The sequence below is a fragment of the Linepithema humile genome, chromosome 3, assembly GCF_040581485.1.
Source record: "Linepithema humile isolate Giens D197 chromosome 3, Lhum_UNIL_v1.0, whole genome shotgun sequence".
NCBI lineage: Eukaryota > Metazoa > Arthropoda > Insecta > Hymenoptera > Formicidae > Linepithema > Linepithema humile.
The window spans coordinates 21,164,521-21,189,703 of NC_090130.1; the positions used below are offsets into that span (position 1 = coordinate 21,164,521).

Genomic DNA, 25,183 nt, shown 5'->3' on the forward strand with positions numbered 1-25,183 from the left:
AATAACCGGGCGCGAGGGTTTTCATGACCGGAAAACAACAGCCGTGGCGTTAATGAAGCTACTCATTACCATCGTATTTCGTACCCAGAATCTTCTGTCTAATGACGAAACGATTAATGCACTCCTGGCACGCTAGAATCTCATTCAACGTTTCCGTAAGGGGCGACGTTAATTTTCATTGCAATGAATCGACGATGGTTCTCTCGCTTCACTTTACCACCTTGATTTATGAAATTCGAGAATTCTCGTGAGCACACCGCGCACAGTTCCAGCGCGTCGGCAATAAATTATATCGTAATAATACATCTTCGGAGTTTAACGCGCGGCAATTTGATTCAACTCACGGATTAAAGATATATATATTTTTTGCCCGAGAACACAAGGCAAGATTTATCTTATTTGCAACGCTGACGTACGTTACACAATTTTTATCTCCGATTGAAACTGTGCACATGCTACTTGAAAGTTCACGTCAGATCGCGTCGTTATGACAGAGATGGAATTATAGCGTCGTAAAGCGGTCCAATGATTATCATAAAATAGCTACGTCGAGGATTACCTTTGCGTCTGACATTTGCAGCGCCAAGTCTCTAAATATTCTTCTCGCGGCGCGATACTTTCCATATTAATTCTACGTGGAATAATCGTGTAATCAAATAAAGAGTCGCGGAAATGACGATTTCGAGAACCTTTCGCGGATTATGCGCGATAAACTCACAATTGTGAAATTATAATTTTACAACACGTATTAATGGCGCGCTAATTAACATAATATGTGTTAATTGGGTGTTACACTATCTTGCAATACCATTTCGCAGTGTCCGACATTTCCGGGATGATTCTCGAATAAAACTTCAGATTTTTCACTACACGTTTCTGCGGTCTTCCGCGAAAGATGCTCTTCTTCGGCAAACCCGACGTCATTTATCTCACAGTTTCTTGTCTTCTTTCCACTCCATTTACCGTTACGTTCAGAACATTAATTTCCCCTTATAGCTACGAAGAGCCGTGTTTATCATTAGTTTCCCGCCGCTTAGCTCTGGAAAATATATAAGACTTCCTACGCCGGAAGGTTATGCCTACATCGCATGTATAAACTCTGTGCAGTACATAATAATTTCCACGGTGAAGACCAAACGATCGAAAAAAGCACACAGCTGTTGGCCGTAACTTCCTCGAATAAGTATCTTCAAACGTTGCAATAACTGTCAGAAGGGGAGCCGGCGGAAAGCCTGATATAGGGTGTACGCCTGCCTGGATTTGTTCTGAAAATCTCTCGTTCTTACAAACAGCGGCATAAACGGGCGCCGATTACGTTTAGCCCCCCCGAGAATTTTATTACGCGTTTCCTGGAAGCTTCCTCCGAATTTTCAGCGGCAGTAAATTTTTATTACCGAGAGAATTCTCGCGCGGATGTTATTATATTTGTTTTAAGTTTTAATATCTAAGAAATAAGAAATTGATGTGGAAAAAAGTCCGATCGCGAAAAACGGGATTTCAAGAGTCGGATGAAAAGTCAGACATCAATTAAATTATTTAATTTAATTGTTGTATCGTCGTATTAATAATTTTTTAATATTTCGCATTGCATTAAAAAAATTAAATGTTTCATAAAATGAGAAAATAAATGCGTTAACAACGCTGTGAACTTATTTATCAAACAGCTTTTTCAATCATATGCTTTTCAATTGCAGTTAATCTTTTAATAACGATGTGTGCACGCAGCGTACTATTTCACATAATACTTTATCTTATCTAAACCAGTAAAATCATTCCATTCTTGAAGTACACATAATCTTCATTCACCCTCTTTTGCCCGTGCCTTCACCGAGACTTGAGCATATTAACGGTACTAAATAAATTCCGAGGTATAATCCACGAGTAGTCGAAGTTAATAATCTAAAGAATTTACGGCGCGGTACGTCGTTAGCTTAATTTTCCTTGTTGTATGTAACGATGCGTGACTCGACGATGGTTAGGTAAAGTTCACTGTTAAATAGGCGCTAAGATATTCACACAGTATATTATTACCCGCTCTATCCATAGCCTCTTACGTTATATAATTGACGTCAAGGGAAATAATTGATATCTTTGTTAGTAATGCTATTGTTAGTGCATTTAAAATGCCATATTAATAATTGGCTTTTATATCATTATATCAGTTGTTGTCTCTAATTGTTCGTTGATATACGTCGATATCGAAGCGAATCTTGCGTTACTAGAAAATCATCCCTTTAATTTTTCATAAACTTTTATAACGATGTTCGTGGAAATAAAGTCTTAATACGATTTTATGATTTAATTTGGTTTTGTTATATTATTGAATTTTGAAGTGGTTTTTATAATCATTCTCAAGTTTGATCGTTTTTGACTCTTGTCTTAAGCAATTACACAAACGAAACTTTTATCGCAAACATATATCGCTGCTAAAAGCTTGGCTACGCAATTGCGGATTCAACTTAATCCGAATCTCACGATGCGCTATTGTTAGATTCTAAATAACTTACAGTAAAACCGACTTCCGCAATCGCATCGTCGCCTTCTCGCGACTGTTCGATTCAAAAATACGTAAACCATCGAAATGCATACAAATGGACGCGATTATATGAGTTTCTGAATCCAATTCTGGTTACAATTCTCACTTTCCTTGTACCGCTGATCACTTACCATCAGCATCTCCAAGATATTTTCTAGAAAATCCTTTAAGTATGCATTATATTATATCGTTCTCACGGATCCCATAGAAATATTTTATTTTATCCTCTTTCGTATTTACATTTCAGTTCTTTCGAACATCTTGTTATTATCGGTATCGCGATAAAGCAATAACCGCTTGACAAATTGCATTGGAAAAGCGTAAATTTGAAAAGTGACTCATCGGACAGGCGCTGTCAGTACACATCGTTTAATATGCTCTACCTACGCGTTCGGCAGAAGGCGCAAACCTCTGCGGGATATCAGCCGGCGCGCGCCGGCGTTAATCGAGCACTCGGCGATATTTGTCGCGCGATTGAACGACGTATCGTTACAGCGCGCAGCGTTTAGTGGCTTCTCGGAATAAACGTGTCGGAGAGCACAGCGGTTCGCGGATGTCACGGTGGCACTTTCGGCGGCGCGGAGGGTATTTTCGTGGCGTTCTAACGACGTGTCACGAGATCTACGAGGCTGTTTGTCGGTGAGCGCAAAAATAGACCTCACTCCGCACTCACTTCATCACTCAGCCGGCGGCACCGGTCGCCCCCTCCCCCCTCACCCACCCTCTTTTCTTCGCGTTCACACACGACGACGACCGCTCGAGGCTGAGAATGCTGGCACGCAACGCGACGTCGTACGTGCCATTAGCTGGGCGTCGCGACGCTCCTGCTAGATTAACCTTAAGCGAAAGAGGGGTGCCCGCGCGAGATCACTAAAGCTCCACGCGCATTTTAAGGATTTTACGGCATCGCCGTGGCGGCAACGCGCGCTTTATCGCCGGAACGCTCGGCGCGGACAGACGCGGATTTTCGCGTCTGATGAGCAATGCGTGCTCAAACGGCAACGGCAATTGCAATGCGGGAGACGGAGTTTCGGTAACCGGAGAAATCCCGGTAACTACGGCGCCAGTAGCAGTTCTCAGAGCATGCAACAAAGTAGCTTTATGCTCGTACCGTTGCCGATCGTAATCGTAGAGACGCACGATCCAATTACGCTGCCGATGTTAATTAACATGAAGAGCGTTATACGCGCAATTAATACGGATGCAACCGCGCGCGAACGGTTTACGCTATCAAATAACAAGGCGCTCACTCGCATCAGCGAGTGGCTAATGAAAAAAACTGCTCCAGTCGCCGGTTAACAAACATCCGGGTTGTTTAATTTACCAGTTCGCTCCGGGGAACAATGACAAACGATCGTGACACGCACGGCCCGTTGATGATTAAACGGCGACTGTACTCGTCGTGTCGAGTCATTCTAAGTAAACGTTATAAAGGAGTAACGCTCGAGATTTTACATTGACTTGACTTACGACAGTAGCGGCTGTTTATCACGACGCCGGTCTGACGGCCGCGCGCCGCTCAGGACGATAAAACGAATGAGCTATGCGAGCAGCGCACTGAGAAATGGCTCGCCTCTTGGAGGACCTTTCGTTGCGACACTGATTTTAAATTAGAATTTATAGGGTGTCCGAAGGCATTCCGACGTTTGCCGCCATGTTAGCACGTGGAATGCGTTTACGCTCAACCTACATTCCCTTCTGCTTCTGTGAAAATGGCTTTCGGCAATAATATTTTGAGTGCGATAAACATCTGTGATGACTATCGCGTGCAATTAATTGTATAATTTATAATTATGCACAAATTATATAATTAATTTGAATAATTTGTTTCAGCGATAAGATGACTGGACTTCACCGATGCATTTCCAACTCTGGCAATCAAACGGGCTAAACAGGTCTACGCTGGTTTTCCGTGCAATAGTTCGCGCCATTGCATCACGATAGAATTTGTAGAAGTTGTATTGTTAAATTCTCCCGATAAATTCGAATTTATGCGCACCAAAGAAAATCTAGTTATCGATATTTGTAAATCTCACCGAGTAGACAAATCTTTTACCTAATCGTACGAACCTTAATTAATTTTACATTCCCAATTATTTAATTTGTTAATGACTGTCGCAACGCGGATTTTTTTGTCGCGGACGCGATGATATTTTTACACTTGTAGATCGCTGCACGACAAGAGAAGCGTTCGTCGAGTACATATCTGGCAGGGCTCCGGGTTCTGAAAATTTCAACCCTGTGGCACATCAGGAGCATGCAAATAATTCAGATCGCTCGCCTACGTCTTTTAAACCGCGCATCAATCTATCCGCCACGGGCGAGGCGTGTTGCGATGAAAAGACGAATGCTAACGCGGATAGGTACACTGGCGGCGGTCCAACTACGGTCAGTACGTTTTATTCCGGCCAACTGGCTCGTACCCCGAGCTCAATGTGTACCGCGTATGCATTCCGGCCGCCGTCGTCGAGCACTTTGAAATTTTTGCCGTGGACTTTGTAATTAACAGAGCTAAGATTGCAGACACGCGAGCTGAATAGAGACGTGAATTGTTCTTCTAATAAAAGAACTAATCGTTGGATTAAATTTTTGTGTTTAAAAATGCATTTTTGCAAGATGTTTAAAACTTCAATATTGATATTCGATCAATGAGCGGTTAAGGACGACGCGTTGAATGACGTCGGCGCCTTTCCGACGATAATGCTTCCTCCTCCGCTCTTATCGCTGCGGTTGCATTCTACACGTGGGCGTAACTTTTGCTAACAAACAGCGCGCGCGGCATTATGCACTCGAAATATAGTATCGGGACCACGATAAATTTTTCCCGCAGCGTTGCGCCCAACGGCGTATCTTCTTTCAGAAAATTGCACGGCGGCTCGTAAAGATAAGTACTTAATTCGGCGTTCTGCCGGAAATTGTTTTTCCTGCCGCGAACAGGTCCGCCACCGGGATTTATGAATCCATAGCACGCTTTATGATGAAACGTAAAATTTTAGGACCGCGAATACAATGATATTAACGTTTTGCGTCCTTTAATCCCGCTGAAATCCTTTCTCAAAACTTAAGAAATGTGAATTGAGCTGTAACTAAAATATTTAGAAATATAAGATTACGGTTTAAAGGGGTTTAATTACACGCACGTTAATCTCGATCTTTCATTTCGATTTCTGCATTTACATTTTGAAACTGGAAAACTTGGTATAAACATTTCAAACACTTCTACAGATTTGTAAAAAAAACCGGAAGATTTTACGTATCGCATTTTTTAATGCGCTTGGACGTTTTAAGTGCTTGTACGACAAAAAAAAAATAGTCTTGAACATTGCTGCGATCGACCCTAAGGCAGCGAAGAACTCGGGTTCCCTACCTCGGCGCATTGATGTGGGTACGCGTGGAAATAAAGTGCCGATGTAAATGACGTTTGGCATTGCGCCGCGGCATTAATAGCCGCCGGATGTCGGGTATTTTATTGCTGGTAACCTTTCCGTGCACATGCAACTCGGCGGTTCCGTACGCCGGACAACCGTTACCGTATGAAGGTCCGCGTTTCCTTGCAAGGAAACGTCGGCCGGTGCATACCTAATGAGCGCACCGATAACGCGGTTTCTTAATGTACTTCGATTGGGGCTATTAATTACTATGCGCGGCGCACGCGAAATAAACACCCGACGCCGGGTAGTGCTTATTTGCATCAATTACGATAGTTTCCATGTGTTTAATTGCTCATCTCGCTCCAGCGTTACTTTATAGTCTGATTTTATCCGCCTGAGATCAACATCTGCCACAGAATCCGATAGGTATTTAATTATTCAATGTGGCAAGACGTTGGAAAAACATCAAATGCAGACGCGGTATAAAATATGATAAGACTTTTGATCACGTCAATCGTGTGTGTTATCGCAGTTAATTAAAATTACATCTACTATGTTTGATCTTTTTTAAATATTTCCTTTTGAACCGATTCTTCTCGCTTTCAAAGTGTAGCATTTCTCATTATGTGAGCTTTGAAGCAAATATATTTATTTGTTTGAGAACATTAGAATCATGTAAAAATCTACTTGGAATAATAAACTACGTGACTTCGTAATTATATTGATAAATGATATTACTATAAATTGTACGATTCAAGAAAAAATTATTTTTATTTGATTTTGAGTTTATGTTAAAAGAGAGTAATATTTGGTAAGAATTTCAGAAATGGCCTAGAATATTAAAATGTATATTTTATTAATTATTAGACACTGGAATCTTATACTACAAAAATTGATAGGCCTAGTAATTTAGAATTTATATTTTCTTCACTACGATGCTTTGAAATTTTATATTTTAAACAAAGAAGTGGTCTAGAATGTTAAATGTATATTTTACTTATTTTTATGCTTTAAAATCTTCTATCATAACACTTAATAGACTTAGAATTTTAAAATTCACATTGTTTTTATTGCGATGCACTAAAATCTTATATTTTAAACAAAGCAGTGGAGTCTAGAATGTTAAAATGTACGTTTTATTCATTTTTATGCCTTATCCTATCATGAGAATCTCTTATCTTGTCATATTTGGTAGATCTAAATTCTAGAATATGACATGACAATGCGATGCATTGAAATCTTATATTCTAGAATTCTAGACCATTTCTTTGTTTAAAATATAAAATTTCAATGCATCACAGTAAAGAAAACGTACATTCTAAAGTTCTAACCTAATAATTGTTATCTTATAATATTATAAGGCATAAAAAAAATAAATAAAATGTATATTTTAACATTCGAGACCATTTCTTTCTTTAAAATATAAGATTCCTCAATGCATCGCAGTAAAGTTCTAGGCTTGCCAAATGATATTATACAACATTCTACAGCATAAGAATTTTATATCGCGCGTGTATAGCGCACGCAAAGTTATATTCTAGTAAAATAAAATGGAGATGATTTCACATAATTTCGCTCGTAGTATAAGAACGTTGTAATATATCAAAGTCATAATGATTATAGTGTCTAGGTAATTAACGGGGATATTCGTTCTATCAAAATAATCATAATTCACGCTCGTTCCTGCATGCACAGATCTGCGATTCCCGCAATATCGTTACCGCGCGCACAGAAGCGTAAGACAGTAATTAGGTATAAGGTGGATATTATTAAATCAACTAAGGCAGCTGTTAAACACACGGAAACCACCGTAAGTGAGGCGAATTAGCTCCCCGGCATAAAATATTTATTTTGCGTGCGCGTGAATTTTTTAAAATATTCTTCTTGCCGGGAATTACGCAGTGTACACGAATAGCATCGCGTTATTTAAATCTTCTTCTTTAAATTCTTTTAACGACTAGAAGAGAAGTAAAAAATTCAATTTACCTCATCACAAAAATTAAATACACAAACGCTTGTTGTTGATTGAATAATTCCGTCTCTTGCAAATCTCTTTAAATTAACTTTTTCTCTGTTACTTCATTTATTTGCAGTTTGAAAATTTAAATTCTTGGCTTTATGCAGCATATATATTTAACGTGGCGTAACATCATACATAGTTAGCGGAATAAACCGTAGGTTATTGTGTGTGGAAGTTAGTAGTAAACTCTAGGCGGTAACTAATCTGAAATCAGATGTAATATATAGTGGACATATATATATGTAGAAGTTGTTTTCTAGAATAACAGTGTACATTTGTGACTTAATGCCTATTCAGAGAACTAGAAAGTAAATTCATAGTTTTTAATTGCACGATTAATAGCTATAAACGCTAATACAAAGTACAGACTCTACAGAAAAAATGTTTAATAAACATATTTATTTTGAGATTTGTTTTATATGACAGAACGATAATAGACGATATGTCATGATTATAATATTAGAACCTTGAAGTGGTTTTTAGGTTTGCCAACGTGTAAAAATTGCAGGGGAAGTATTGTAACATCAGTAGTGGTGTCTCGATTGAGGCTTGAATTCCAATTACAGGGAGACAAACTTTTTCGATATATGTCATAATGTTAATTGAATTTCGCTGTGGCGTATTATTTCACCAGTTAAACTTTAGGACCTTCCCAATAAAAAAAGAAAAAAATAATTGCCTAATTTTTTTTTCAAACAATAAAATATTTTTATATATTTTAACAGTGTTAATTTCACTTTGAGCAAAAATGACAAACAATTTAAAAAGATATTCTACGTGTGTTTTATAAAATATTTGAAATCACAATACATAAGGAAAAGGCGGAGTTTTTTATTAAAATATCAGATATTTGCATTGCAAAAAAAAAAGTAAATTGAGAATTTGTCCCACCGTGTTAATAAATGGTTGACATTATCATTTCGAAAAATCATTGAACAAACAGGCAGAACGAAAGATTTTATATCGCCATTCGTATCTGCGGATAGAGCTTACACAATACATACCGTCAATCCGAAAAGCTCGTACGGGCCCTATTTTCCTCGTGTCACGCACTGCCATAAATAACATGCACCATGCTGTTTGGCAAATATTTGTTTGTTCATGCGGAAATGTGTTTATCGAAATTGACAAATTAATTGGTCCTTCGTTAAGTCGACAAAAATCTGTTTTTGAATGATACAATACGCGAGCAATTGGTATGTACATCGAAAAAGAATTTATTTTCAACGCAAGCGGTCTGTTTATTTTTAATAGAAATCTGTTTTATCAAATAAAAAAAAAAGGAATCAATTGTTCTCTCATTTTTAATTACTTTCTTTTATCATTATTAGTTTTGTTCAAATACAGTTTCCGAAATTTATTGTAATAAATTAGCTATTTGATGAAATATTTCTGCGTTTTAATACGCACGGCGAAATTAATAAATCATGGAAGGCATAATGAGGCTTATTGCAATATCGCAGCACAATATTTTACATTAACTTTTGATTTTGAATTCTGCGTTTTAATTTGATCAATACAACATTTAATGATTTCTGACATTACTGCGCAAAACATTATTCGCCGATATGAGCGGAGAGAAAGAGAGAACGACGATTGGAGTTCATATAGTAATTAAGCGTAGGATACCCACGGGGGAATGCCGGAAACGCCGCTATATCCTGTTGATCTACGGAGTCATCGGGTGTAATCCGCGCTTGTTGAATGATTTTACATCTCTATTTACACCGCTGACAAAGCCCTGTACAGCGCGCGGTGTAGATAAAGCAAGAATGATATCAACATGAAAAACTCGTCGACGCGCGCCCCAGCCCCGTCGTGTCGCGACGCGCAATAAATTAATGGCCGGCCATCATTGCACTCATACAGGCGTGCACCCTCATATGGACACGCCATGACGCATCATTAATCTTCTCATTATAAATGCGAGCCGCTGCTTTACCGCGGTCTGACAGTGTGCACGAAAATAAATTGCCGCGCATCGCGCGTCTGTACTTTCATTTGATATTTAAAATGACCACGGCAGAGCGCGCGCGCGCTCGTGCGCCTCCGCGGTGCCCGGAGACAAATTGCCCATTTGCATAATGCCGTTATTTATTAATGATCGTGATACAGGTACTTTGGGATGCTACATAAATAGCCACCTGCGGCGACGACCAATCCACAACCTTCTAATTCGATATCCAATCGCTGATCCGTCGCGGGTAATTCGTTTCGTGGGCTACCTCGGAGAGAGTTAACGGATCCCGAAGCATAATCGATCGATGAATAATCGATCGCTGAATACAAGGGAAAATCTATAGTCGTCGACGGGCCTGCACATTATTGCCGGTACAAAATTCTTCGAGACATTTGCGTGGAAGGAAGGAATAAAAAAAAAAAATTGCGTTTGCAAAAAAAAGAAGAAGAGTCTTAAATCTGCGGAAAGGTTGCGATCTGCCGGGCCGAAATTCCCGCTAACAAAATCGGAATCAAACGCGGAACCCGAGGCGTCCGAGGAGCGACAGAATGTGAAATATGGGAGAAAGCGTGCGCGGGGTAAATTGCTCATACGAGCGTGCCAAGCGTGGAATTCGCGCGACTTGCTGGCGTAACCAAGATATACGAGCACTTTTCCCCGAAAAAGTGTTAAGGAATTATGCTTCGTAGAGTAAATGAGATGTGTCTGCGCCGGGACATAGATCACCGGAACGCCATCCATTCTCACCACCGTGGAAATAAATACGATCTTCTCTCTGCGAAAGAGGCTGCGGAGGATCGTGCAGCCGCCGCCACCGCCGCCACCGCCGCCACCACTGGCGTCGCCGAAGAGTAGAAAGAAGGAGGACCAGCTTGGTAGTCAGAGAGCGCGAGAACGACGGCGAGGACGGTAAGCTGGAGGGGGATAGAGCGAAATCGTCTCCTGGCGGCCCGCATCCCGCAGCACATCTTTCTACTCGACACCCGGGGGGATCCAACGTAGCCATTTCTCTGCCCTGTTATACGCCGCCTATATACGTATCTACTACCCCCGGTAGGTACCTACAGCCAGCAAATAAATTGATCCATTACTCAACCGAGCAGTCATCTTCCCTCCTTTGCCTCGGTTCGTTCACTTCACTCCTCGGCTCGCGTCCTACACCGCCGCGGCGAGCCTTTTTCCTCGGGACTTTTCCGGGAATTTTGCCAGAGATTCGGTAAAGCCCCTTTCACGCCCTGTTGCGGAGACGATGATACGCCGCGATTTACTCGCCCGCGGCCGCCGCCGAAAAGTATGTGGCCTCTCCGGCACACGTTCCGGGCACGGCAGAATCGATGAGCCTTTTCCTCAATCGCTTGCCTCCGATCGTTTGTTATCCCGGCCGTATCCCCTCGCGCGTAACAACCGTTTCATTATCGCGTTTGCTTTCTCCAATGAAACGATACTTTCGAATCATTAATTTAAAAGAGCTTCTTTCATGTTACACGTACACGTCTTCCGCTCTCAGTTCGGCTACGTTGTCAAACGTCTGTCGCTTCTATATCTGTTGAAGTCGAGTCTTTTTCATTTTTCTTGAATTCTTCTTGCCTTGCTTCTTTCTTGTGAAGAGCAAATAATTCCTTTATCCGCCTGGGGCAAAGGATAGCATAGTCGTGGAATATTAAAATGTATGAGCAGTTTTCCGCGCGCGCTTTCCGCCTTTTCCTTTTAACTTGTCAAGTATGTTGTCTTACAGTACCTTCGAGCACGTTATCTAATATCAGATTTTCTTCTGTATATCCTTCTCTTCACCTTCATTCCATTTAATATACAGGGAATATTGGAAGTTGGCGCTACATTTTTGCGCGATACGTTAAATAAAGGAGAGACATTTTTCTTTTCCCTCGGCAAGGATTTCTAATTTCGATTTTCTTCCCCTCGGTTTATTCGATTTAATCGTCACGTCGCTGTTTGCGTATCTTTATTCTCTCCGCTTTCAATACGCAAGATATGCATTATATTCGCCTCTAATTCGTAGCGATCGTTTCCTCTCCTCCACGAGTCGCCGATGATAAATAGGTGGCAAATGCTCAAAGCGAGGGGGGGGGGGTCACAAGTCATCAGGCAAAGTAATAATAACGCTCTGGAACCTGGTGGGCCATTAGCTTCTCGTCCCTCGGGAACCCTCTTGGATTCCGTGTCCGATATGCTGGCTTGATATCGGCTGTCTTCCCGCATACATGCGCGGACGTACCTCGCGCGACACAGTCGTACACAATGGACGTGTACGAAACGCGCACGGCGAGATAGTCGGAGGGAAAAGGGACGTCTCTCAAGGTGGACACTTTTAACGCGTGAATACGCGTCAAGGGTCCCGAAAGGGAAGGATGGCTGATGCTTTGTAACGTCACACGAGGTATAAAAGGAAATGGATGGCGTCATTAGTCGGCGCGGAGTTTCTGTTCCTCCTTTCTTTGCGGCATTTGTCAACAGTTATCACAACGTCTTTCTCAACGCAATTTCTCACACGTGCGCCTTTTAGGTGCACCACCGTGCGCACGGATTATACAGTATTCCTTCGGACCGTTCAGACCTTACTTAATTTCACGCGCGACGCATATGGGACGTCAATTATATTTCTATCGCGCCACGTTTAAATATATTTACCCGTACTTTTAATTGACATTCGTTAAAATTACTTGTCATGCATCGCGCGATTAACACTGACGCGTGTTTCCCCATTCAGGCTTTGATCTGGTTTTCAAATAACATGTAGATGTAAATAAATATTTATACACGTGCTGGTTCTGATAAAATCTGATAAACATGTTTATCAGCGGACGGGAATATTTATAAAGATGCGATAAAAGTAAAAACAGCTGATTAGTAGAGCAGCTCGTCGTGTAGAAGAGCCATCGCGTCTATAAATAACGTTATGTCGTCAATATATAAAAAGATGCGGCGGCGGCGGCGGCGGGGATAAGTAGAATTTCCTATGTGCATTTCAATAAGATTAAAATCGCCCGTAGATCCGAAACGATCGAAACAATGATAAAGTAGGGCGCCAGAATTTAGTTACGCGCGAAAGAACTAGAGATCCTGCCGCGGCGCGCAGTCACCGGTATGCCATCTCGACCCCTTTGGCTCTCTCAGACGGCTGGCGCATAAATCACGCGGATTTACGATCCCGGTTAAAAAGGGTAACGCAATATTTATAGTCATCTCATGCAGTTACATATAACAAATTGAACTTTTATATAAACGCGCTCGCGCTCCCAAGGACCCCTAGCTAGCCGGAGCACAGATTTTAATTATCGATATCGATTTATTGCCAATACATATTAATGCCGCGCCGAGCTACCTCGCGTACCGGTGTTTATTCATATTGATGAAACTAGATTGAAACATAAACCGGATATGCAAACAACTGCGAGTTAAATCGTTCGGTACTGTCGCGATGAAAAAAAAAAAAAAAAGAGAGAGAGAGAGAGGGGGAGAGAGAAAGAGCAATGTACACGCGGCCGGGCGCGGACATATTCGTTCGGTCCCCGGCCGCGTCGCGTCGACTCTAATTTATCATTAAACGGATGCTCGCGTTTTACGGTTGCGTGGACACGCGGGCACACAGAGAATATTTTATAGCAATGTGGATAAGCTCGTTCATTGTCGTCGGTGACGCGTTCGCGCTTTCTCCTTAATTTACGACCGATTTTACGTCGACCGTGTTAATGGACTTATTACGTCGTTCGCGATACGCGGATTTCGAGACATCCGGATTTAAGAACGACACCGTTAAGAAGAGATTTCCGCTTCTTGTGGAACACATTAAGATCATCCCGGCGGAGTGCATTTGCTATATCACTCGTTAGCGAAGCGAGTTGGCCGCGCGCGGAATGAGGCGGGGGTCGTCTCGAAATGTAGACTCGAAAGATTTTCGTCTGGGAGCGAGTTATCCCTCGCAAGAACCGTTGCGAACAACATGTGTTCGCCTTGCCATTTATCTTAACCCTTTCTCAACTTTCTATCGGTATCGTCCACTTAATAAAGATTTCCTTCGCATGACACACGTGGAGAAGTTACATCTGGCATGAATTTCGAGCGGGCATCGCGCGCGGTGGGTATCGCCTGCGCGCACTCTGGACCGAAAAAATATTTTCGCAGGCAGATGCGCATGTCTGTCGCTGTAACGGGGCCAACGAGTTTGAACGCCAGTCACGAAAAAAAGGAGAGATTGGAAAAGAGAGAAAGAGGGAGAGAGCGAGAGAAGGGCAGAGACCGGAGAGACGGAGAACCGAAAAAGTCGGGGAGAGAGATGGGGACGGGCGAATGAGTGGGTTGAGTGAGTGAATGACAGACAGACAGCAACCAGACAGGAGACTGACAGCGCGGCGGCGGGCTGACAGCTTGCCACTCTGCCGTGCGTTCGTAACATCAAGTATTACCGGCTACCGTGCGTGTTGATCCTCATACCATTCATCGGCAAAAAGCCGGCGAGCTTCCGATTTTGCCCTGTCTTTTGTCACGCTGCCGCTGACGGGATCCGCGCGCGATGTCATTTTCAACGCGCGATGGCCATTACGTTCTGTTCCAATTAAAAGAATAACCTGTCAGCTAGACCAAAGTTCCTCTACCTTTCGCGAGCATCGGGACTTGTCAGCGTGCGCCTCCATGAATTTATAACCGTGGAGAGGAAGCGTTGCGAGTCACGTGGAATATGCGCGCCCAGATATCGCGCGTAAGCTCGGGCGGGCACATGCCGGATGATAATATAGGCGGTGGGTATTTACGCGTCAGCGCGGCAAGCGAACCAGAAAATATTTTGACGAGTAGTCGAGTCACGATCTCCGGAATTACCGTATTTTTTTATCGCGCGCCTCACTCTTTGTTGCGAATGTTGGTAGCGAGCGCGGGCTTCCGAGAATACGCGAATTGTTGTCAAAAGCAAACCACGCGGTAAGGGTATGCTTATGACTACAAATTAAGTGTAATTCCGACGGTCGTAACGACGTAACAACAGCTCGCCACGTAATTATTCGGCGCAATCGTCAGGTCCCCGGAGCGCGGCGTACCGCATTTGTGAAATTGCGGTTAAATTATAGCCGTACGCCCGTTTGACGAATATCACTCACGTGCACGGTGCTAAATACACAGGGCTGTATGCGGGCTGCGGCTTATCGACGAGGGTGACTCGCGGCGTGGCCGGAGGTGCTGTCGTTTAAGGACAGGGGAATACTCGGGTGCGTGTAGCAAAAATTACGCTGTGAAATAATATAGTGTAATATCGTAATAGGCGGACATTGCTGCTAAGCATGATACCACGCGAGCGAGCGAGCGAGCGAGCGCGCGCGCGCGCGCCGTGTTTTTTTCCCTAGCAGAGTGAAAACAAAGTTTGACTCTCGTGTCGGGTTGCGTGACGGGATACTACTTTGTTTTCTTATAAACAGTATTATTCATTTGATTCTCGTTTGATATCTCGTTTATCAGATGTAACTTTATATAAGTCTAATTAAAAAGAAATTAGCTTTGTAGATGTTAAAGCTTCACGTTCGAAGCTGATCTTCGAATTCGCACGTGTTGGGAGAATCTACAAACTCCGTGAAAAGACGACGCGATGAAATGACCGGACGTAAAGCGGTTGCCTCTCCTCTTTACCATCGCTTTGCTCTCGCGTTATTACATAAATGAAAAAGGCAACTGAATTAATGGGAATATAGATTAAAATCGTACGCCTTATTTTACGCGGCCGTTTCGTAATCGTTTCGTGAAATCGTTGCGCGTACTCTTACATAATTGCAGAGTGCGCGATGAATGCCGAACGAAAGAAGCGACGATGCACTTTCTTAACCATCGGAAACCGCCGTAAGTGGCGAGGCGGTCGCGCGAGGCCAGGCGGAATCGCCGACAAACCTTCTAATTTCGCCAGTTATTAACCGGGTCGGCCGTTTTCGCAACATATGCGTCATTATTTCGCAATACGTGCAAAGGTTCCGCGACCCGGCGGAAAATTAAACAATATCGAATACGTGGCGCAGACGTCGCGCGGTGCGAGAGAAGCGGCAAAAACGAACGTCAGCGAACCGCAAGAGGCCAAGTCCAGCATTTTCCCCACTATACATCGCGCACCAGTCTCCCTTCTCGCCGGTACCTCAGCGGGTCCCTCACCTACGGGCAGGTGAGCAGTGGGTCCGTGTGGCGCGCGGGTTACCATTATGTCTACAGCCTTGAATTAAAATGCCATATAATGACACAGCTAGGCGGCCCGTATAATTTATGTCCATAAAAATAAAATCATAATTACAGAGGCGCGGACTGCGAAAAGACGGTAATAATACGGCTGCCCGCTGCGCTCGTTGCGTGTTCCGCGGATATATATCGTGCTGGTTGTTGTTCCTGTCGCTTGTCGTGCGGCAGCGTTGATGCGCCGCAGAAACGCGGCCGCCAATGTCAATCGTTGGCAGCGCGGGACGTCGGGAGCGCATTTTTGCGGGATACGCTCGTTTTCCTCGTTAGGAAACGTAATGACCGTGCCGGAGCGAAATACTATAATGTAGCAGGCCGCCGTGAGCGGCGATACGTCAATGTATCCTCTCGATTTTGCAGCCGAGATAACAGCGGCGCGAATGAAAAATCGTTTCGAGGTATTGAAATAAATGCGCGACCATTTGCCATCTCGTTAGCGGCGCACAAAACCACCGAGATTAATTATTATAAATAAGACCGGGGGATCGATCATCATTGATCAAATTATTCGCGGTGCCAAAGTTATCGCGCGAAGCAATCGCGTTTTTGCGAACGCGCGTTAAAATGCGTCGCGCTAAAATAAACCGTCGCGCTTCGTCGCGATGATGTTTAGCGGCGAAATGACGCGCGTCGATGTGAACGCGGCGAATTACGCGAGCACGGGGTGTAATTTCAATTGCGCTAATCCTATTCGTCATACGCGGCGGTGGTCCGGCCTCCCGGAATTAAAACTGATAAATGAGGAGAGAAAAATTAATGGCGCCGAAAACACCACTTCGCCGGCATTAATCTTGCGCGGCAAAGTGGCAACGAGGGTTTTCCAGGAGCGCGTGCAGAAAGAAATCGTTTCAGCTCCGTTTCTCACCGTCCGTACGTAGCGCAAATCGTCATGAGACTCTGAAACGCGAACGGAAAGGCGATGTGAGATCGCGTTGATGAATGCCCCCATTACACGAACACCGCTAGTTACTCCTCGGAGATAAACCGCCTTCATTACTCACTTTCTGGCGTGACCTTATTCCCCCCTCCCCCTCCCCTCGTCCCCCTCCCGCCCTCCCTGCGCGCCGCACCTTCCCGCGCCGCGCGCCCCGCGGCCCTCGCCCCGCTACCTATTAAACTAATGCGAATTAATAACGGCAGCTTTTTCTACTCAACGGCCGCCTTCTTGCAACAATAACGGCGTTTTAGTACATAATAAATTTGGACCTCAGGAAACGTATATAATTGCCACGCGAGAGCCGTGCGTATCTCGAGCCCCGAGTTTAACAGATTGGCTCATTTATCTTCCAACGAGGATTCGCGCTGTTAGATATATACTCGCGCAACGAAGCCTCGATGGGTTTTCCGGTACGAGGTATCCTTTTTGAATAATAAGCGCTCGCTGATAATTTGTCCCGTCAATCCCCGCATCGCGACGGCTTACGCCGGTACTTTTGACAGATTGCAAAGCGATGCTCGGGCGAAAATGTTCCACCTTCGGCGAGGGAAGGAGCAGGCGTCGTTGCTTTAATCGCAAAATACGCACCGTGTAATACCGCTGTTTTTTTTTTCCCGAACACACTTGTATACATTTTATATAGGCAACACATATTTGTCAATACTGCGCGAATAAATGCCATGCAATCACATTTAATGAGTCACGTTACACCCTTAATGAAACCAGTATACGCTTAATTGGAAATTAAATTAACGAGCATTACGCGCGAATCAAACGGAATGAAGTAAATTCGCTTAAAAGCGAAATCATAATATGTCCTATTCAGTGCCGACGACGAATTGCGACATATGAGTTGTCATTTTTTTCATTTGAGCACAACTTTCTACGATCTGCGAGATATAAATAACATTTCTCATCCTACTCTATTGCCGTATAAAATAACTCGAGCAAGTCATCTATTTAAGATTAATTTTGAAACCAGGGTAAAGAGAGAAATAAAAATTTCGAATATCGTGAATTTCATGAATCTCGAACATTTCTGCCGCTATTTACAGAATTCGGAGCTATAAATATACAAATATAATTGTAAAACGTAACGGCCTGTAAAATTTGGTGGGAACCGTTTGCGGACACTGCGAAATTCTTCGCGCTCGACGCTTCTCGCCGTCCTACGTCACTGGACAGATTCGATATTCCGGGCACATCCGCGAAAAACAAAACACGAGAGAATACGTTTCCCGCATATGCGTCTCGCGTGTACTCGTTGGATTCATTTTGGACGGGGACATTCCGCTGTCAGCGCGGCGTTATCGCGCATCGCCGGGCAGTAAAACGTTTCGGCCGTACGCCGATAAACCATGAATCCGCAATTTACAGGAAACGTGAGTGATTCGTTTGTGCGCCCGCACGTACCGCTAAACGTATAAAACACAGGTATAATACGTGGGCACTTCGTGTTACGCCGCGTCCCGCGCGTCCATCCGTCCGTTCGTTCGTTCGTTCGCTCGTTCGTTCGTTCGTTCGTTCGTTCGTTCGTTCGTTCGTTCGTTCGTTCGTTCGTTCGTTCGTTCGTTCGTTCGTTCGTTCGTTCGTTCGTTCGTTCGTTCGTTCGTTCGTTCGTTCGTTCGTTCGTTCGTTCGTTCGTTCGTTCGTTCGTTCGTTCGTTCGTTCGTTCGTTCGTTCGTTCGTTCGTTCGTTCGTTCGTTCGTTCGTTCGTTCGTTCGTTCGTTCGTTCGTTCGTTCGTTCGTTCGTTCGTTCGTTCGTTCGTTCGTTCGTTCGTTCGTTCGTTCGTTCGTTCGTTCGTTCGTTCGTTCGTTCGTTCGTTCGTTCGTTCGTTCGTTCGTTCGTTCGTTCGTTCGTTCGTTCGTTCGTTCGTTCGTTCGTCCGTTCGTTCGTTCGTTCGTTCGTTCGTTCGTTCGTTCGTTCGTTCGTTCGTTCGTTCGTTCGTTCGTTCGTTCGTTCGTTCGTTCGTTCGTTCGTTCGTTCGTTCGTTCGTTCGTTCGTTCGTTCGTTCGTTCGTTCGTTCGTTCGTTCGTTCGTTCGTTCGTTCGTTCGTTCGTTCGTTCGTTCGTTCGTTCGTTCGTTCGTTCGTTCGTTCGTTCGTTCGTTCGTTCGTTCGTTCGTTCGTTCGTTCGTTCGTTCGTTCGTTCGTTCGTTCGTTCGTTCGTTCGTTCGTTCGTTCGTTCGTTCGTTCGTTCGTTCGTTCGTCCGTCCGTTCGTCCGTCCGTCCGACAGACGGCGAAACGCGCATTATGCGCCGCGACAATTAAGGGAAATTGCAACTCACGGATACCTGTCTGCAATTGACATCGCGTACGCGCCGCGCGACGTCCGACGACTTAAGTGGAACAAGTTAATTTTACGACGGGGCTCGACGCACGGCTGTTTACACGTACGTCGTAACAATGTCTCTCGCGCATCGGCTCGAAACGTTAATATTTTTACCCCCGGCTTCTTTCGACACGGTCATTAAACACGACCGGGATGGAATAAAATTGCCGTCGTTTCACTGATGACAGGCGATACGTCATTGTAACCGTTTCACAATGGGGCATTACTCCTCAGGGTTCGGGACAATAGTTATCTCTCCGCGCCGCATAAGTGTGTATGTTATTACACGCACGTGCACGGAGCGGCGACGCCGGCAGCGCGAGAGCGCTGTTTTGTCGGATTATTTTATTGCATATTCCGCGGAGAGAAAGTTTGTTTTTCCGGTCTGCTTGAAAGCGTCGAAACAGCTGGACTCTGTCTAGACAATCGGTCTACAATCTTATTCAACACGTGTAACAAGAAGGCACGGTAATTCTAATTATCAGACAAACGAACAAGCGACGTGGACGATGAAAAACGGGAACGAAATCGCAATGGCTTGTGTATACAAACTTTGAAAAATATGAGTCTAATCAGCTCTCGCTCTCTAATTACTAGACTCGCGGACGTTGAATGACAACTTGAATACCGACGAATGAAATATAGTTTCGCGCATATAAGTGATGAAACGGGCAAGTTGTCACAACTGTTACAGAGGTGTCAATACCTTCGGATTTATATCAAGTCAGATCCATTTTTGCGATGCGAATCATAAACCATCGCTTAAATATGATTTCGCTTACGTCATCCGTCGCGCCATAGCCGGCCATTTATAAAAGGCTATATAACGGGGCGTGAATATTCATTGAGTGTCATAACGCTCAGTGAACATCCGTCGCGTGTAATGGATAGTCGGTAATGACGTCTCGTTATGACAACGCATTCGCAGTTAGTGTTGGTGCCTCTGGCGAATCCAGAGGCGGCCAGGAACTGACATTTCCGACTCGAGAGCCGGCGTAAGGTAATAATTAATCGCTCGCGTTTCTAACTTTTGATTATATCCCATGATTCCGCTGACACTGCTCGAACTAATTACTTAACGAGCCCGCTCGATGTACAAGATATATCCAGGAACAGCGGCTGCAAGATGACAGCCGTATAAATTCTGCCGCTTCTCGTTTCCTTAATTTAAGGCGTCACGTCGCGTCGAGTCCTCGAAGTCGAGTCTCTCTCTCTCTCCGAGCAGAATATCGACATTCTCTCTGCCGGGGCAGAAATATACTTCTGGCTTAACGCGTCTCTTTATGAGTCACGATACTTAATTGATGCATAATTTTGCGTTATGCATTTCAAACGATCAATATATGTCTCTCTTCATACCGCGTCGAATTCGAGAAAATTTACAGGTACTCGCTAATATTTTTTTTCTCAGCCAATAAATATTTAAATGCGACTTTTATTCATTTATGTCTTAAAAATGTTAATCTTTTTTTTTGAAACAAATATAAAAGAGTGGAGACGGGATCGATAAGTCTTTTGCGAAATGCATGTTGCGGAGGAACGTCTGTGCAATATGGATTTCCCTCGAAAATAAAAATGTATGACAAAACAGAGGACCCCGTTGACGAAAGCGCGTACGTGTCGCGATGTCGAGATACACACGTCCGTCGTGCTACGCCAATGCGTGACGCACCACAGCCAAAAACCATAAAGGACTTATCGCCCGATCCGGCGTAATCACTTTCCCGGCGGGGTTGAAAGTCGCGTCCGCCGCAGAGTTTCGGTGGGGGTTGACCGGAGAAGTAAATCAAACTAGAATTACCGCCTGCTTAGCATACGGACCGAAGTCTCCCAGGAACAGGCAGCGATGAGAGGGCTAAGAGAGAGAGAGAGAGAGAGAGAGATGGAAGGGAGTGAGCCGACGACGACCGTGGAAGGCAACCAGAAATAATATCGCCATGAATACAAGAGTGAGCGCCATTACACGTAATTGTGATCTATAGGTGTCATATATTATAGCGTCGACGACGTATAAAGGGCGTTCAGGCTCGCACGCGTAAATCCCTGTCTCCCCTCTCTCTCTTCCCTGCCCCTCGCGTCACCGTTTTCCGTTGCTGTCCCTACCGCGCCGATGCCTGCCTCTCGTCCCTCAGCCGTTCGTCCCGCCGCTCGAATCATCCCTCGGTGAAATATTTACGAGCATAATCAGCCCATATACAATAAAGTAACCTCTACCCCCTGCCGTGCCTCTACCCCGTAGAAGCAACTCGAGACCGCTTCGTCTGCTACTCCCTGCGCGTGATATCATTTTCACGCTTCAGAAATATGGGGTCTCTGCGGATAAATCGATTGACGCGCGACATTCCGCAAATCTTCCTCCACGCGCGATTTATGTTTCTCGCTCGACACACACACACACACACACACACACACACACACACACACACACACACACGGCGTGCCGCAATTATGAAAATAAATAACGCTTCTATATTTAGAGAGATCCAACAATCGCGATATTGCGTAAGATCTGTCAGCATTCGCACCGTAAAAACAGCTGTTGTTCGTTAACATTGAAGAGTTAGGCAAACGAAATCAATCATTCTTAATCATGTCGTCTCACATCTTTAACCGTGTCTCGGTGTTATTTTGACAGCTCGAAAACAGCGCGGCGATGACGGCATACGTCATAGGAAACTGAACAACGGCGCTCCTCTGTGTTCTCTTGTGTTCCGTTCCCCTCTGCAAAGCTGAGGACGATATTACGTATCGCGGTGATGTATCGTCCCCGCCGCTCGGGGTGCGTCACGGTACGTTACGCTCGGACCGCTCGCCGCGAATAAAATCATTGTTGGTAAGTGATTAATGATTGTGTTATAAGAGGCCGACCGAGCGCAGTTCCTCGCCATAAACTTCACGACACTTTCGTGCTGTTCACGTGACCGATAACATTTCTGAAGATGAAGCTGCATTTATTCCCGCTTTAGAAATTCCCGCGCGCAAGTGTCGAGGCGCGAATAAAAATCACCCTCGAAAGGCTCGAAGGCGTGAAATCGGTAATTATCTTTCTCTTTCTCAGCTCTCGTAATTAAAGCTTTCGTTTTCAAATACATTATTTTCCTTTCCGTCACACTTTCCAATTGTCATTTGTCACTTTCGAAAACTGACGCAACTGACAGCCGCCGAATAATTTATTTATATCTAAATTTTGAATTATTTTCGCACATCTGGAAAACGCATTTGGGAAAATCCATAGAACGGATTGGGAAGGATTCAAATTCGTTTTCAACTTTGCACTACATCCGATTGCTCGAAACGCATTTTATATTTTTCCAACGACTGACTTAATAAGTCAAATTATTCGTTCATTTTTAAAGCGAGAAATTATCAACGTAACGATAGTTCGCGAACGATAAACATGCCTGGCAGAGTTATGGACGATTCCGGCCATACGGGGGAGAGAAACGGCATTAATGATTGAATCGTAGAAGGCTCGCTGATCGTATCTCAGCAACGGCGACTCCAATCTACACAATTTATCAACGGGGTACCGGCTCTCACCCCGTGCTTCTTTCAGATTGATGTTACTATAACAACACGTCAGTTATTCATTGTGCGCCCGGCAGTGCATTAATCAAGCCCTCGCTCTGACATCAAATACAAATGATATTTTATAGCGTCGTAAATCTTCGCCGACTGTCACCGTTCGTGGGCGTTTGCTACGAACGCGTCTCTTGGGAGCCACCCCTCCCCCCCCCCTCACTCGGTCCTCCACTTGCCCCCCCGACTACGGTCCTTCTTGCTTCGCACCATGCCCCTTTCCGGCATCCTGGGGCTTAGCTGTCTGACTCCTGCCTTATCCTGGCAGCTCTATTTAGCCTACTGATTCGTCTTTTCGACTCGCCTCGAGGAAAGAGAAGATGCTTGGTTTCGCATTATTAATCTCGCGTCTGCTGTTCAATTTGATAAGCGTTATCGCGTGTCTTTTACAGAAAACAAAGAGTAATAGAGGAAAGGAAAGTCTCGGTAATCTTTATACACTGCAGAAATCAATTTTTTTTAAATGTTAAATGTTATTGAATTGTTATTTTAAGTATTAATTGAAAATGTTTCATGGCATATTAATTTATGTGAGCTAATGTAAAATAACGAAATATATAAATTAGTTGAACAAAACTAGAAGTAATGCTAATTGAAACATTTCTTCTTAATTTATTTCTTATATTTGAGATTCGCAAATGCAGAAATGAATAATCCATCAATTAAAACAGATTTTTCAATGAAAATAAAATTTGTTGCTATTTCTTGATTAAAGTTACTTGGATATAAAGCGTGGTGCCATCTCTAGCACTGTACGAGAAACGTGTGCCTGGTTGCCGATAAATTAAATTTTGGAGGTAGAATTTAATTTGTTAATATTAAAGTCGGCGGATAATTTTTAAGTCATATGTAATTTTTGAAGAGAGGAAGAGAAAGAGTAATATAGTGAATAAAATATACGCTACATTCGCATTATGTTATGCATACGAAATTAACACTTTTCGCACAACAACTTGTGAATTTTTATATTATAATGTATAAAATTCTGCATTTATCTTTATTGCTTAATCATCATTGTACACCATTTCTATTAAATTTACAATAGTTTGCTTCAAGCGTCAGAGCAATTTCCGATCATAAAGAAAGCGGAAGAAGCAGCTGATAAAGCAACGCGTCCCGGAATTACTTTGATAATTCAGTGCCGAAGCAATAGTCTGGCAAAAGAGGACAAGCGAATGATAAGCCAGCATTAATTGCCCGTTCGACCGGTGTGTACGGTGTAATAACGCGATCTTTGTCAATTGACTGCGCATTTCGTAGTCGGTGAGCGAGATTAACCGCGAGCAAGTCAACCGAAGAGACGAGGAGCACCTGGCTCGAACATCAAATGGATATAACGGCGACGAGAGAGAGCGAGAGAGAGAGAGACAGAGAGAGAGAGAGAGAGGAGGTGGACCACTGCTTTAGGTGGGGAGAACGGTGCCTTCAGGCCATGTCCATCACGTCAGCCGCGGTAATAAGTTTGAAATCCACATCAAGCGATTAATAATGCTCCGGCGAATCGCAAAAAGGTGCTGCAGTGCCCCGGTAAGAGAGAAGTTATTAAGCTGGCCCGAGGGCCCACGCGGAGGTCGGCGGCCATGTTTGCTGTCAGTAACAACTCTCCCCGCTTTGCGGCATTTTGCCGGCGGTACGGCGGGCGCCTTTCGCAAATAATAATTCTGCACTTTGCCCTCTGCTCTATCCACCCCCCTCGGGTCCACCGCCCTCTTTCCTCCCCGCGTGCCAACTCTTGCACGGTTCGCTAGAGACCCCGGCCACCGTTGGAGGCCTGGTCAATTAATTTATCGATGAAACGTTATATCGAGAATTTATTTCATCGGTTGGCGCGACCGCCGTCGGCTCTTGCGAGTCGCACGGATTACGAGTGCTCGCCGGTTTAACGATTATGTTCTGGATACTTAGCGTCCGGCGAGTTGCGAGTTTATTGCCAGAAGTTGCGGCAACTATTCATTTTCGGCGAGCCGTTAAAATCGATCGCAATCGCATTACGCGACGGTTCTGCGGATATTTTTGCCACGAACGTAAGACGTTTAAGAAACACCAAAAAAAAAAAGAAAAAAAAATGAAAAAAAAAAAATGAATGTGGTACACATTTCTACAACTCGAACTCGGCGCACTGCTCCGATATTTGTCAGATGTGACAAATTAATCGCCTCATTTCGCAAGACAATTCGAGTAATGTGGCATATAAATTATTATTATAATTAGGTACCAACAGAAACGTTT

General features: G+C 44.0%; 1 protein-coding gene and 1 long non-coding RNA gene across 2 annotated transcripts in view; one reads left to right on the forward strand and one right to left on the reverse strand.

Moving 5' to 3' along the window:
* LOC105668686 (uncharacterized) overlaps positions 1–5,722 on the forward strand; it is a 181,078-nt gene extending 175,356 nt beyond the window's left edge. Inside the window, exon 4 of the mRNA XM_067352649.1 lies at positions 4,370–5,722. The gene's annotated coding sequence lies outside the window, so the exon portion shown is untranslated. The remainder of the gene's footprint in view (positions 1–4,369) is intronic.
* LOC105668687 (uncharacterized) overlaps positions 1–25,183 on the reverse strand; it is a 195,054-nt gene that overhangs the window by 80,605 nt on the left and 89,266 nt on the right. The gene's annotated exons all lie outside the window — the stretch shown is intronic.